Source organism: Moschus berezovskii, chromosome 4 (genome assembly GCF_049115385.1).
Source record: "Moschus berezovskii isolate FMDL1 chromosome 4, NW_MosBer_1.0, whole genome shotgun sequence".
In the NCBI taxonomy this organism is placed as follows: Eukaryota; Metazoa; Chordata; class Mammalia; order Artiodactyla; family Moschidae; genus Moschus; species Moschus berezovskii.
This window is the reverse complement of record NC_142463.1, coordinates 114,672,835-114,679,477: the sequence shown is the minus strand read 5'-3', so window position 1 is coordinate 114,679,477 and position 6,643 is coordinate 114,672,835. Positions and strand designations below refer to the sequence as shown.

The window sequence follows — 6,643 nt, the reverse complement described above, 5'->3', positions numbered from 1 at the left end:
CTCCCATCTCCCTCCTCCCCTTATCCTCCCTCTGTGTCATCCCCGGATACCAGCCCAGAGCATCCTGTAACATGCATCAACCCTGAACTGGCGATTCGTTTCACATATGATAATATACATGTTTCAATGCCATTCTTCCAAACCATCCCAACCTCACCCTCTCCCACAGAGTCCCAAAGACTGTTCTATACATCTGCGTCTCTTTTGCTGTCTCGTATACAGGGTTATCATTTGCATCTTTCTAAATTCCATATATATACGTTAGTATATTGTATTGGTGTTTTTCTTTCTGGCTTACTTCACTCTGTATAATAGGCTCTAGTTTCATCCACCTCATTAGAACTGGTTCAAATGCATTCTTTTTAATGGCTGAGTAATACTCCATTGTGTATATGTACCAAAGCTTTCTTATCCATTCATCTGAAGATGGACATCTAGGTTGCTTCCATGTCCTGGCTATTATAAACAGTGCTGCAATGAACATTGGAGTACATGTGTCTCTTTCAATTCTAGTTTCCTCGGTGTGTATGCCCAGGACTGCGATTGCTAGATCATATGGCAGTTCTATTTCCAGTTTCTTGAGGAATCTCCACACTGTTCTCCATAGTGGCTGTACTAGTTTGCATGCCCACCAACAGTGTAAGAGGGTTCCCTTTTCTCCACACCCTCTCCAGCATTTATTGCATGTAGACTTTTGGATAGCAGCCATTCTGACTGGTGTGAAATGGTATCTCATTGTGGTTTTGATTTGCATTTCTCTGATTATGAGGGATGTTGAGCATTTTTTCATGTGTTTGTTAGCCATCTTTATGTCTTCTTTGGAGAAATGTCTGTTTAGTTCTTTGGCCCATTTTAGCTCTGGAATTGAGCTGCAGGAGCTGCTTGTATAATTTGGAGATTAATCCTTTATCAGTTGCTTCATTTGCTATTATTTTCTCCCATTCTGAAGGCTGTCTTTTCACCTCCCTTATAGTTTCCTTTGCTGTGCAGAAGCTTTTGATTTTAATTAGGTCCCATTTGTTTATTTTTGCTTTTATTTCCAATATTCTGGGAGGTGGGTCTTGGAGGATCCTGCTGTGATTTATATCAGAGAGTGTTTTGCCTACATTCTCCTCTAGGAGTTTTATAGTTTCTGGTCTTACCTTTAGCTCTCTAATCCATTTTGAGTTTATTTTTGTGTCTGGTGTTAGGAAGTGTTCTAGTTTCATTCTTTTACAAGTGGCTGAGCAGTTTTCCCAGCACCACTTGTTAAAGAGACTGTCTTTTCTCCATTTTATATTCTTGCCTCCTTTGTCAAAGATAAGGTGTCCATAGGTGCGTGGATTTATCTCTGGGCTTTCTATTTTGTTCCATTGATCTATATTTCTGTCTTTACGCCAGTACCATACTGTCTTGATGACTGTGGCTTTGTAGTAGAGCCTGAAGTCTGGCAGGTTAATTCCCCCAGTTCTATTCTTCTTCCTCAAGATTGCTTTGGCTATTTGAGGTTTTTTGTATTTCCATACAAATTGTGAGATTATTTGTTCTAGTTCTGTGAAAAATATCATTGGTAGCTTGATAGGGATTGCATTGAATGTATAAATTAGTTTGAGTAGTATACTCATTTTTACAATATTTATTCTTCCAATCCACAAACACGATATATTTCTCCATCTATGAGTGTCCTCTTTGATTACTTTCACCAGTGTTTTATAGTTTTCTATGTACAGGTCTTTTGTTTCCTTAATTCTTTTCAGAAATATGGAACGCTTCACGAATTTGCGTGTCCTCCTTGCGCAGGGGCCGTGCTAATCTCTGTATCATTCCGATTTTAGTATATGTGCTGCCAAAGTGAGCACTAAAGCCCTCTTTTTAATAAGATCCCTTGACACCTGTCTGGAATCTGACTCTACTGGTTCCCTTGAGACACTCAGGAAGTTCTGAGGAAACGAGACTCTAGAGAACTGGGCTAGTCAACATAGCTTTTCCTTGGAGATTCTTCTCATGATGTCTGAGTTTATAGGTTTTCCTTCTCCTCCTCCTACAGACATAACTTTCAGGGCCAGTGTGCATGTCATGTGCCTCTTTTTCTCTAAGCTCCAGTCCTATCTAGAGAGAGAGCAAGTGATTGTAAGATTATAAAGCCCCGAAGAAGCACCAGGGTTTTTTGCTTTTGTAAATGCTTTCGATTAAGTTTGCAATGTGCTTGGCTTGCCTGTATGTGTGTCTTAGCGTAAGCGAACTCTAGTCCCTTGTGCTCCTGCATCCTGGGATGGGAAACTGCAAAGACATGCCAACTGGGCTCATTTTTTTTTTTTTTTTTTAAAGCATGGCCTGGCAGATTCTTTCCCATCCTATGATCAAGTGTTTTTCTTTCTCTGGCTTCTTCAGATAGCTATAATAACCATAGATTTTTAAAGAGTCCCTGGCATCTTGAGATTTTTGTTTCAAGGTCTCTGGAGCAGAGGTCAGAGTTTTTGTTTTTTTGCAAGAATAATTCACATGTAATATTTTTTGTGAGGTTGGCCAAAGTTGCATGTTTTATGTTCCTTCTCACTTCCTAACAGGTTCACTCCAATTTAAATAACATACATGATTTATTGTAAGTATCAGTACATTCCGTAATAGTTTCTTTTCTTGTAAATGTAATTCTCTTTGCATCTTCAAGCTTTTTTCTTTCTATCTGGAATGTAATTGTCATGATTAAAACATTTGCTATTCTATCTTTTCATTATATTCTACTGTTTCAGGGTTCTTATTTTCCCAAGAGGATAATCTAGAAATAATTTCCCTCTGTCTTTCTCATCTTTCATTGTCTCACACTGTTTTCCTCTTTGTTTGTGTTGACTTTTAAAAAATACTTGGGTGGCTTCTTCCTATCATAGAGCCTTACCAAGAACAATTTTAAATGGTTTGCCCAAGACCACTTGCTTTTTGATTTTCTTTATTTTGGCCACCCCGTGTAGCATGTGGGATCTCAGTTCCTCAACAAGGGATTGAACTCATGCCCCCTGCGCTGGCAGAGTCTTAACCACTGGGCCATCAGGGAAGTCCCCCAGACCACGTGTTATGACATTAGCAGATTCTATATCAGGTTCCGACTCCCCAGAACCCAGCCAATTCCCATGTTTCTCACATCACAGTGAGCCCCTAAAGAACTGCGGATCTAGCAGTGACAGATCTGCAGGCATAGAATCTTATTTGTGGCCAAATGAAAATCTTTTTAAAAATCAACTTAGATGAAGTATATTACATTACATCCTATTGTACTATATAACGTTATACAATGTGATAAGCACCATGTTTACTGTAAATAATGTAACAAAATGCACCAATATAGGTATACATTTTGTTGGATTTTGATAACTTTATGTGACTGTGTAACTACTGTCATAATCACGAACATTCCCTTCATCCCTAAACGTTCCCTAGTGTTCTTTTACAGTCAATCCCCTAACAGTTCTGGTAACCACCTCTTGCTTTATTGCAAGTGTAGATTAAAATTATATTTTCTAGAGTGCCCTATAAATGGAATCACATTGTATCCACTCTTTTGTGTCTGACTTCTTCGGTTTAATATAATGCTTGAAAGGATCAGTCATGCTGTTTGTATTAATAATCTGTTCCTTTTATTTCTGAGCCATATTTCATTGTATAGATACACCATAAAAGTTTGAATGGTTTTCAGTTTTTGGCTTTTAGGAATAAGGCTTCTAGGATATTCATGTTCGCTTCTCTATATGGACACGTGTTTTAATTTCTCTTGTGTAAATAGGAAAAATATTGAATCATGGAGTAAGTATGTATTTATCTTTCTAAAAATATGCCAAACTGTTTTACAAATTGGTTGTACTGTTTTATAAGACCATCATCAATATTTTAGAGTTCCAATTCTTTTGCTTCCCTAACAACATTAGGGGTTGTCCAGTTTTAAATTTTAGCCATTTGAGTGGGCATGGAGTAGTATCTCATGGTGTTATTTTACATTTCTCTGGTGGCTAATGAGGCTATGATGTTGAGCGCTCTTTCATGTACTTACCGTTTGTATATCTTCTTATGTAAAATGTCTATTTAAATATTTTTCCAATTTAAAAAAATGTCTCTTAGTATTGAGCTCTAAGAATTCTTTGTACATTTGAATATAAGTTTAGATACGTATATTGTGGATATTTTCCCCCAGTCTGTGGGTTTCCTTTTCGTTTTTCTAACAATGTCTATTGAAGAATAGAAGCTTTATTTTGATGAAGTTCAGTTTGTGATTTTGTCCTTTTATAATTTATGCTTTTTTATTTTGTGTCTAGGAAATTTTCTCAATCCAAGGTCATGATTTTATCACATATTTTCATCTAGAATTTTTGTTTTAACTTTTATATTTATGTCTTTGATTTACTTTGATTATTTTGTATATGGCATGAGGTAAGATTTGAGGTTTATTTTTTCTGTCTAGCTATCCAATTGTTTGTAACAGCAACATTTGTTGATAATACTATTATTAAGATATTTAAAAACTGTAAAAAAATTAATTGACCATATATATGTGGATCATTTTTGGTCTGTGTTTTGTTCCACTGAGCTGTATGTCTATCCTTATACCAATACTATGCTGCCTCGATTGCTGTAGTCTTCAATTGCAGTAGTGTAAGTTTTTAAACTTTTTTTGGAAATTGCTTTGACTTTGGTAGTTCTTTGCATTTCCATATATGTTTTAGAATGGGAATAGGTTTTATTTCCTGACTAGTCTTATAATGATCATTGTGAAGCCAGACTTTGGGAGAGACAATAGATATTATTTAAGAAAGAATTCCACTGAATGCAATGATGAGGTACATATGACTCCAAAATGCTGACCTTGGTTGACTGGAATAATGGTGAGGTCATCAAGAAAGACAGAAGTTAAGATGAAGAGTGCTTATGCTTAGTTGCTCAGTTGTGTCTGACTCTTTGTGACCCCATGGACTGTAGCCTGCCAGGCTTCTCTGTCCGTGGGATTCTCCAGGCAGAATACTGGAGTGGGTTGCCATTTCCTTCTCCAGGGGATCTTCCCAACCCAAGGATTGAACCCGGCTGTCCTGAATTTGCAGGCAGATTCTTTACCATCTGAGCTACCAGGGAAGCCCAAGAAGTAGAGGGTATGCACCAAATATAAAAGGACAAATGTTTATTAGTTTTTGAAAAAGTAAAATGTATTGTATCAGCAAGACCCATAAGTAGAAGAATCCAGAGGATTCTTTGAGGAAAAGATTGATGATAGAAGTAGAGATATGAGAGCAAATTAACATAGAAATTATAACTGAATAAACTGAGGAGAGTGTGGAAAGAAAAAAGCAAAGGCCAAGGATTGACCAAAGAACAGCATTTCCATTACGATATAGGTGGAATGAGCAGCTTCATGGGAGAGAACTAAATTAGTGCTGAGAAAAGAGAAAACTAGTGTGGTGTCATGGAAACTAAGGTCAGAGAATGTTTCCAGGAGGCACGGTTTTCAGAAGTGTAAAATGAATCAGAGGGAAAAGAGAAAGAGGAAAAAGCAAAGTGTGACACTGTCAGCAATGGAGACTTCTTTGACATTTGAGGGAACAGTTTTGTAGGAGTGACCATGACGAAACCAACTTTCAGGGAATTATGGCAGGAGGGAGAGAAAGTCTATTTCATAATTCTGAGTAAGAAAAGAGGGAAAGCCATGGAATGATCACTGTAGAGAACCACAAAATCAAATGTACGTTCTCCACACAGGTTGTGTACTCTGGCTTTTTGGTAGAGGGAACTAGTGCACTCTATTTCTTATAATTATATCAAATTCTGTGTTCACCAAACTTTTGAAAATTGATAAACCAATTCAGCTCCTAGCAGCTGGCAGACTCCTTTCTCCTCCTCCTCTCAACTCTGATGCTTACATTCCCTTGTTCACAACTTGGATTGTCCTCCCCGTTTCTTACTATAGTGGAAACTAAACTGTGTTCTCCCAATTACCTGTCTCTCTTCCTGACTTCATTCTTAGAAAGGACTACTGGGGTCAGCAAAAAGATTACTGTGGCAGGACTTGAGTGAACAATTTCAGTGGAGAGATCACAGCACAAATTGTCCTGCAGTTCTCTGAGGGTGTGATGACATATTTGGACCACATTCTTTCTCTGAATTGAGGTTTCAAGATTCGAAACTCAACTGAAATACTGCGTAAAAGTTATTGGTGGCCCTGTCACTAGCTCCAGTGATGACTGATCAAAGTTCATCTTTCAGATTATTTCCTTCTGCTATATCATTGCCCCTCCAAACTCTCATCTTTATAGTTTTCTTGACCTGCACTTCATTAGTAAGCCTCTTGTTCCTAGAGTTTGTTTTAAGTGGTAGACCTCATTACCGATTGGGACACAAGGCATTACTCTTTCCTGGCCCTCTCTTTCCTTTCCCAACATCAGCGCTGTGAGCATTTGCTCAGAAGTCTCCATGTGCAGGGGAAGTTTGCATGTGTAAACCCCACAGAGGCAACCATAGTTTTCTCTTTCTATTCAGGGGGTCATATATGTGAGCTTGCTGGTCACAAAGGGGGAACTGGGCTCACTCAATTCAGCTATCGTTGTCCCTTACTATGAAGTCCAGTTGCTGATGGGAATTTTCCCCTTGATGACTGCCTCTCTCTCTTGCTTTAGGACACTGATATAGCAGA

General features: G+C 38.0%; 1 non-coding gene across 1 annotated transcript; it reads right to left on the bottom strand.

Moving 5' to 3' along the window:
- Positions 1-1,734: 1,734 nt before the first annotated feature.
- LOC129541850 (U6 spliceosomal RNA) lies at positions 1,735-1,838 on the bottom strand. The gene has a single exon (XR_008682909.1). It is a non-coding gene; the product is annotated as a U6 spliceosomal RNA (small nuclear RNA).
- Positions 1,839-6,643: the final 4,805 nt, after the last annotated feature.